Source organism: Sciurus vulgaris (genome assembly GCF_902686455.1).
Source record: "Sciurus vulgaris genome assembly, chromosome: 11".
NCBI lineage: Eukaryota > Metazoa > Chordata > Mammalia > Rodentia > Sciuridae > Sciurus > Sciurus vulgaris.
Genome location: NC_136472.1, coordinates 959,052 through 967,854, shown reverse-complemented (window position 1 = coordinate 967,854; position 8,803 = coordinate 959,052). Strand labels below are relative to the sequence as shown.

The following is an 8,803-nucleotide window of genomic DNA, read 5'->3' as shown; positions in this document are numbered from 1 at the left end:
TGTGACATTATAGCTGTACATAATTATGGGATTTGTTGTTATATATTGTGCATGGACACAGTATAACTATATAATTTAGGCAATATCTTCCCCAACACTCTCCCCTACTTCACTAAAGTTTTAAAAGAGATTTTCTTGATTGACAGGAGTGTCCCCAGAGTTCATATCCTGGCTGTGGGTTGAAGCCATCGTTTGACACTGAGTTCAGCTCATTCTGAACCCATGAATTAGCATGAGGTGAGGTCTTGCCTGGCCACGATGGCAGCTTTCTAAATTCCCCTGTATACAGGCTGCTTTTGGATGTCTTAGTTTCCCAGATTCTTCCTCAGCTTGTCTAGGCCCTGAAGTCCGTTGGATATCTCCACCCTTAATCTCTTGCCCCAGGATTCTGGGCCTGTGGCCTCTGGAAGCTTTTATAAGTAGTGCACACTGCTTTTCCCACCTGAGTTCCAAATTAAGCAAAATAGTGCTGAAACTGGGCATCTCACATCAGTCCTCCAAGAGTCCTCCTAACAGGGTGGAGCAATTGGCCTTCTACGGCAGGGAGGTGACTCTTCAAGACTGGGGAGGCTGTGGGTGGTGTGAGTCAACGTGCTGGGAGCACTCTGCCCTTTTGAAGAGGCTTCTGCGTGCTGGGTGTTTGCTGGCTGCTGCCCGCCTGGCTCTGCCGTTCTCCAGAGCCCTGGTGAAGACGGTCAGGCAGTTTCTTCTTGCTTCCGGTGTTGTTGGTGGCAGTGTCGTTAATGCTCCTGTGGAGGAGGGAACTCAGAACTTTCTAGCCCACTATTTTGCTGGCTAATTTATAGCTTTAAAAATATCCATTCTGAAATAGGAACCTCTACTGAGATAAATGGAAAATGAAAAACAAATAAATGGAAGAGAAGAGAAAGCCCTTCCTGTAGCAACACCCACTAAGAAGGGTGGAAGGACTCCGCAGACCCCGGCAGAGTGGTAAAGGCAGGCTGAGGGAGCAGGAAGCCACGTGGTCCCAGCACCTCCCACAGGCACTTCTTAATTCCAAGGGGAAAATGGCAACTTCCCAAGAAAGCCCCGAACCAGGCAAGGAAGGTGGCCCTCAGGGAGGGCTCTGATGTGGCGCACTGGGAGGGCCTGTCTGCACCGCGTCCTTGCCTCAGTGTGCGCCCAGCCTGAGCGTGACAGTTCCGCGTGGTGCTGTGCATGCCCCACCAACGTCAGGGCCGAGAAACAGGGTGGGGGCAGTTCCAGACAGGAGACAAAAGAGGCACACTCCTGTGGCGCGTGGCCTCAGATCAGCTGTGGGGGCGCAGCCAGCGCATGGGGTCCCGAGTCAGGGCCCTGATGCTGTGGACACCCTGCGTCTCTGGGGGAAGGGGCTTGTTTGCTACACTCGAGTGGTTCAGGAAGAACTTGTAGATACGAAGAGTGACGTGCACGAAGCGGAATCTATGCCGGCCCATCGGGGAGAGGGCAGCGGGAGCTCTTGGTTCTGTTCCCACACTTAACCTGGGAATTCAAAATGGCATCAAGATAAGAAATCCCCAGAAGCTCTGCGTGGTTTGAAGAATGAGCTCGTGGGCAGCTAGGAGGGGCCAGCACAATAGCCTCACGTGGACATGGACAGGAGGCAAAGAGGAATGGGGAAGACTGGGGGGTGGGGGGGCAGCTGTGTCCAGGCAGAGCCACCTGAGCAGCTAGCTGAGGAGCCGGGCTGGCCACACCAGGCTCCCAGCAGCTGCTCCCGGCATCCCTGCCCACTGCCCCACCACTTGGGGTGCCCTCCCCCCGCCCCACTGACACCCTGTACAAGGCCATGGCCTTGGGCTGGCTCTCCGCAGTGGGCAGGAAGGGCCCTGATGCAGGCGGGTGTGCTGCAGGACAGAGCGAGGGGCAGCCCTCTGGCCATCACGTTTGCTCAGGCTCAGACGAGAGGAAAGCAAACATGAGCAGGGCCAGTGTCCTGTCCCGGGACTGCAAGGCCAAGTGTCCGTCAGCAAACAGGCCCTCCCTTGCTCCAGGAACCTAGTGTTGACTCAGGGACGGTGGGGTTTGCAGAGGGTGCTTCCCCAAAGGCCCAGTGCTGAGAGGAAGCGGTGCCCAGGCTGGCCAGGCCCCTCCCCCAGCTGCGGTCAGGGAGACCTTGGCCCTGCCTGGCCCAGGCACTGGGAAGGGGAAGCACAGGCCTGCCCTCAGGGCCAGACCTCGCAGGGGCACAGGCCCAGGTGTGGCCCTCAGCCTGCTTTCCTGCCTGGCTGGGAGTTTCCTGTCCCCATATTCTGGCCTCCCAGGGCCACAGCACCATGCCAGGGATGTGGAAGCTCAGAAACGAGTCTGCAGGTCACTGAGGTGAGTCGGCACTCCTGAGGGCCATGGGTCGGGGCTGCCCAAGGTCAGTGGCCGGCAAGCAACACTGAGCTGTACCTGGGGTGGTGGGCCTGAGGGCCTGGTGAGGACTGGTCTGTGTGGCTGGGCCAGGCAGTCACAGGGCCTCCCTCCCAGCAGTGCTCGGCCCCCAGCTGCTGGGGACACAGGAGCTGCCCCCAGGTCACCCCCATGCATTATTGTTTGGAAGAGGGGACCCCAGCCGGGGAGAGCCCCTCCTGCAGGGCCACGGCCCTGGGTGAGCCCTGGTGTGCACGTGGCGTGTCAGGCTGGCGACCTGCAGCACATGGCTGCACAGGCACGCCCATGTGCAAGCAGGCAAGCCCAGGCCCCGACCGCTGCAGACAGCAGGGGAAAGTGGCCTTCGCGGCCTCAGAGTCCCCAGCGGAGGCAAGGATGCCGCCCCAGGGACAGCTGCCCATGGCATCCTGGAGAAGAGACTGGGTCTCTGGAGTTGCGTGGGGGCTTCCTGAACCTGGAGCAGGTACCACAGTCCATGGCGGGCAGGTGCCAGCAACAGGGGATTCGAGGCAGGTCCTGCCACGGCGGTTCAGCCCCACCGTTTCCACACGAAACCCATCCAAATGGGGTTGCCCGTCAGGCCGGGAATCCTCAGTCTGTTTTCCTGCTCCCTTTCATGGAACAGGAGGCTCAAGAGCACAGCCCTCAGCCAGGAGGGGACTCGTCAGCAGTGGGGCCAGGAGGAGATACAGACCCACCCAGAGATGGAGCCCAGAGGGACGCAACAGGAGCTGCCCACCCCTGCCCCACAGGCTGGAGGCCGAGGCTGATGGAGGGTGTCTGGAGACATCCCTCCCCTCAGGCTCCACTTGGGAGTGGAAGGGAGATGGGTCTTGACATGAAGGCACAGGCTCTGCTCTTGCCTGGGGGCAGTTAAGGCTCCCTGCGCCGCCTGGCTCCCTGCTCAGATGCTCCCTGGGTCCGATGGGTGACCCCTTGGGTGTAAGCCGAAGGGTCAAGGGCCAAAGTGGGAGGGTGGCAGGAGGAGGCCTGTGTGTGGGAAGGGCCACCCTGCCAAGTGCCCCAGAGGTCCACTCCCCCAGCCTCCGCACTCAGATTGGGGTCTTTGGAGATGGCCCCGGAGGCTGGGGAGAGCTGAGACACTCACAGAACAGCTCCTGGGCTTGGCACTGGCCAGGGGCCTATTGATGGGCATAAGCCTGGCTACTCTGGAACATCACGGAGCTTCAGTTGTTTGTGTTGGAGGAGGAGAAGGTTTGCACAGGGCTGTGGCTGCTGTGACCTGTTTTGGGGACCCTTCTCTGGTGCCCTCCTGCAGTCCCCCTCTCAGCCCACAAAGGCCCACATCAGTTGCGGGGGCCTGGCAGAGGCAGCAGGTCAGGGGTGGGCCCAAGCCCTGGGGTGGGAGCCAGCCTCCGAAGCTCCAGATCAGCTGGGAGAAGCATCTGGGGGCTATGCACCATCCCGGTTTGGGGTACAGAACATCCACCGGTGGGTCTGGGGCTTAGGGTGGTGTGTGGGGCAGTGGTCATGGTGAGGAAAGCTCCCAGGAGGACAGGGCCCAGCCCAGGGCTCTGCCACGGCTCAGGAGGCCGAACCCTGTTTGTCCGCTTGTGCCAGGTTGAGGCAGAGCCAGGTGGGGTCCAGCACAGGAGACCCTGACCCAGGGTTACAGGTAAGGCCCCTGAGGCTGGGGCCCTGCACAGGGCTCTCAGGGCTGAGAAGCCCCAGACTGAAAGAGGGGGTGTGCGGGGTGGGGACAGTGGGGACAGGCAAGAAGGTGGCAGGGCATGGCCACCAGCAGGTAAATCGAGTCACTCCTTGGTAGTGGAGGATGAGGGAAGGGTGTGCACTCGCTTGCGAGCTCACTGTGTCCCGACTCACCGCCCACCAGCTTCCCTCCCTGTCTTCCTCCCAGACCCAGATTCCACATGGCCACAAATGGGCTGCCAGGGGCCACGCTATCATGGAAGGCCGGGGCAGGACCCCACTCAGAAGCATGCCACGCACGTCCCTGTGTGTGTTTGGGCTGCTTGGGGTCCTCCTGGTACAGCCACCGCACACTGGAAGCCTCAGTTGTAGGCCCAGGACGTGCTGAGGGTGGCCCTCCTCGTCCTGAGTCTTGCTGTGCTCTGTGAAAGGTGAATTCCTGGCACAGCCCACTAGCTGGGGTAGGAGGGGAGCGGCCCCCTCTGAGGTGAGGAGGGAAGCCCCCACAGTGAGAACAGGCTTCCAGGCCTGGCGCTCTGGCCCCTGTCCTGGGACCCTGCGGGCAGACCCCTCTGCGTTTGCCCATCCAAGCCCTGAGAGGTCTCTGTGCTTCTGTGTGGAGGGAAACAGTCTCCCGCTCCCACCTCCCCTCCCCCGGCTTTGCCACCCTAACCTCCAGGAGGCAACGGGGGTCTGGAGGCCCCTTCTCCACCTGGCCCTCTCTCCCCTGCCCCAGCCTTGCCCCTCCCACCTGTGCTGTCCCACCCTGCTCTGCCAGGATGGCCCAGGGGCCCAGTGCTCTGGCTCTGGCCTCAGACCTGGGTCAGGGCTGGATCATTTCTGCCAGGATCCAAGAAGTCCTGGGGCAGAGGGTCTGGCAGAAACTGTCCCCAGTATGAATCCCTGAGCATGAAGGAGGCGGAACTCACGTTCATGGGCCCCTGAGGCAGCCCCTAAAGTGAGCCCGCTCGGGGCCACCAGGAGCTGCCCAAGCCACGCCCACAGGTCCTCTTCCTGCTTGTCTCAAGTGTGACAGGTCATCCTGTCCCCTGCCCTGTTCAGGAGGAACAGGAAGGAGGGAGCCGCCCCTGCGGGCAGAGGAGCGGCCCGCCAAGGTGTTTGAGGCCACGTCCAGCTTCTGCGGCTCTGTCCGGAAACAGCGGCTTGCATAACCTGGCCTGGACTGCGGGGGGCAGGGTGGGCAGGTGCTCCCGCCCAGGGACATGCGATCCGCTACTTCCCGCCGCTGCACCAGGGTTCCAGGCAGGGCAGTGACGCAGGCCCGTGAATGCTCTGGGGCTGGAGGGTTGTCCTGCGGCGCCTACCCGCCCCCGACAGGAAGAGGCGGCTCGCTGAGACACCCGATCCTCTCCAGGGGTCAGCAGCACCAATTAGGGCCCTGGCAGCAGCTGCGAGGTCAGCAGGGTCAGCAGGCCTGCAGGACTGGCCAAGCTCCCAGGTTGTGCTTTGCCCTGCCACCCGTGGTCACAATGAGGGAGGCCCCTCTGCTGCCCCCACATGGTCACTAACGGAGTTGACCCTCCCCCCAGGTCAACTCTGTGGCCCACACAGCTAGGAGCAGATAGCCCCGTCCCATGAGGCAGCTGGGGACAAGACCTCTGGGAGAACCCAGGCACCCCGCCTCCACGCTGGCAGGACCTGCCAGACACCCCCAGGCAGGCAGCCTGCCAGGTAACCAGCCATCAAGGTGAAACCCTGTGGCCAGAAGCCCAGTGAGGACCGGGCCCAGGAGTGCTCCCTACCTTCCAGGCCTGCAGACAGCCTCAGGCAGGAGCTGGAAGGGCCTTGGGGGCCACAGGGCAGAAGGGTGGGAGGGCCACGGTCCTCCAGCCAGTCCCAACCTCCCCTGCCCAGTGGGACCCTGGAACCCTGAGAGGACGTCCTCACCTCACCAGGAGCCACACCACCCAGCTTCCCACTTGGGGCTATCTTGAGGGACGGTCTGCCGAGAACCTAAGCCCAGCCCCAGGCCCCGAGCCCTTGGCCCGGCCTGATCCCCTGGCAGACACAGGGCATGCGGCCACACTCCGGAAAACAATGTGGCACCATGACGTCCAACCTGGGCCCCCAGCCCCAACACAGCCAGGCCTGGAAATTGAGGCAGCCAGTGGCCAAACAGGGACATCAAACTCCAGGAGCCAGGCTGGGGAAGAGACCCACACAGACGGGACTCAAGTCCAGCTTCCCACGTCCATACTGCTGGTGGCCAGCATGCAGCCTCTCTGGGCCTCAGTTTCCCTTGATGAGACACGGACCAGACATGAGGGCTGTGTCCCCCACCTCCCGCCATCACAGGACATCTGGATGGAGTTGACTTCGCCCTGCCCACTCCAGCACTCCACATGCCTGCCCAGTGTCCACAGGTCTGAGGCCCTTTCTGCCTGGACAGAGGGGCTTTGGGCCCCTTAGATGTTGGGAGGCCTGGGCAGGACCCTTGGCCCCAGGATGTGCCCAGGTGTGCAGCTCCATCCAGCCTGTCAGCCCCTGCCCTCCAGAGCCCAGCTCAGGCCTCCCCACATGTGGCCAGGACTCAGCAGGCCGACACCTTGCCCATGGGCATCTGCTCTGGGTGCACTCGCCTCGCCCCGCCTGCCCAGTGCTGGGGCTGGGTCAGGTCTGAAACCCCTGGGACTGATGTGCTAGTGTGGCCCCTGGGCTGACTGCAGTTCCCTGCTCCTCCCAGGCCTGTCTGGGTCCCTCTGGCTGTTCCTGGAGCCTGGGGCCAGCAGTGCCTGCCACCTCCACTCCTGGTGTGGCTGGGGCTGAGTGACTGAGGCCAGGTGTCTCTGGGGGTCAGGCCTCCCTGGGGCTTCACAGAAGAGAGAGATACTAAGGTCATGGCAGTTCTGGGGGCCAGAGGGTGGGCGCAGGGAGGAGCAGGAGACAGCTGGACCCAAGAACTCTAGCCATACTCTGCAAAGCGTCCTTGGGTCCTCTGTGGGGTGCTGACCTCCCTGGGACCACACAGGCACACACAGGCTGGGCCAGGAAACAGCCTCTGCAAGCTTTGTGAGGTGCAGCGCGGGTTCACAGGGAAGCCTCAGCTCAGAGACCCTCACCTGGTGCATGGACATGTCTGGATGCCTCTGGTGGGGCCACCTGGATCCACTTCCTCACCCACTCACTCACTGAGTCATTCATTCATGCACTGACTCTCATTTATTCACTCACCCACTCACTCACCCACTCACCCACTCACCCACTCATTCACTCACCCACTCACTCACTCACTCACCCACTCACTCACTCACTCATTCACTCACTCACTCACTCACTCACTCACTCATTCACTCACCCACTCATTCACTCACTCACTCATTCACTCATTCACTCACTCACTCACTCACTCACTCATTCACTCACTCACTCACTCACTCACTCATTCACTCACTCACTCACTCATTCACTCACCCACTCACTCACTCACTCACTCACTCATTCACTCACTCACTCACTCATTCACTCACTCACTCACTCACTCATTCACTCACTCATTCACTCACTCACTCACTCACTCACTCATTCACCCACTCACTCATTCACTCACTCACACATTCATTTATTCATGAACACACTCACTCACTGATTTATTCACTCAATCACTCACTCTTTCACTCACTCTCTCACTCATTTGTTCATTCATTCATCCATCCAGGCACTCTGTGACTCTCCATGTGCTGTGACCAGATGCCTCCTTGACTCTGGTCAACAACTGGACCATCAATGGCCTCTGCAGAGTGACTATCACCTCTGGCAAACCTAAAGTCATGCCTGTCTTCCTCCTGGAATGGATGGACATTTCAAGGAGCTGGGGGCAGCAGGGTTCCCCCAGTAGCCCTAGTGTCCAGCCTAGGGTGTGAGTTCCCGGGCCTGGGCCTGACCTCACCCTATTCCTGGATTTATGACCAAGGTCAAGAATGCACATAGTCCACAAATTGCAAAATGCTCCAAGTGTATTTATGAAACAGATTGGTCATTTCCTGAGGAGGGGTACATGGGCCCAGGGCCGAGGTAGGAGCAAGGCCAGGCAGGCACTACCCACGTCCAAGAGACTGTCGTTAATGAGAGCTTTGTGTGATGCTGAAGTCCCAAGGAGCAGGCCAGAGCCACAGAGGAGCCCACTGCTCCATATTCCTGAACAGAGGGCACAGGTGGATAAGGGCTCCCCACTTCCAAGGACATCTCGAGGGTCAGATCGGCCCTGGAGAAGAACGTAGTGAGTGCATGATGTGTCCCAGACTGCAGTCACCTTGACGAGGGTGCACGGTCTACTGGCCTTGGAGGATGCAAAGGATGTTTTCCTTGGTGTGTCCAGGAAGACACAGCAGCACTGGCCAGCTCACTGGAGAGGACCAGGTGGCCCCTCCTGGCTACTACTCTCTGACTCTGAGCTCTGCTCTTTGCTCTCCTTAGACTCAGACTCCGATGACTCTGAGTGGCTGGCGTCACCTGGTGAGTGGCACCGCTGGCCCAGGCAGCCGCAGGCCTCGGCCTGGATGTAGCGGAAGGTCCGGCTGGAGCCATCGGGACAGCTCAGGCTCACCTTCCTCTGTGAGGTCCGCAGCGCCTGGCAGCAGCGGCACTTGTGCTGCACCATGCTGGCTTCCAGGGAGTACCTGTGGGCAGAGCCCGCTCAGGACCAGGTGCGCCCGCCCCTGACACAACCCAGGCTCTGGGGTCGCCCGTGGCCTGCGTTGAGCTTCCAGCTCCCGTTTGGAATCAGCCCTGA

The 8,803-nt window shown here is 60.6% G+C and overlaps 1 long non-coding RNA gene across 2 annotated transcripts; it reads left to right on the top strand.

The window, feature by feature from the left end:
- The first annotated feature begins 2,267 nt into the window (after window positions 1-2,267).
- Window positions 2,268-8,715, top strand: LOC306640624. Of its 2 annotated transcripts, none has more exons than XR_013757835.1 (3): window positions 2,268-2,325; window positions 3,964-4,018; window positions 7,730-8,715. It is a non-coding gene; the product is annotated as an uncharacterized lncRNA (long non-coding RNA). The 2 variants fall into 2 exon arrangements; XR_013757836.1 differs by lacking the exon at window positions 2,268-2,325 and adding an exon at window positions 2,878-3,719.
- The last annotated feature ends 88 nt before the right edge of the window (window positions 8,716-8,803 follow it).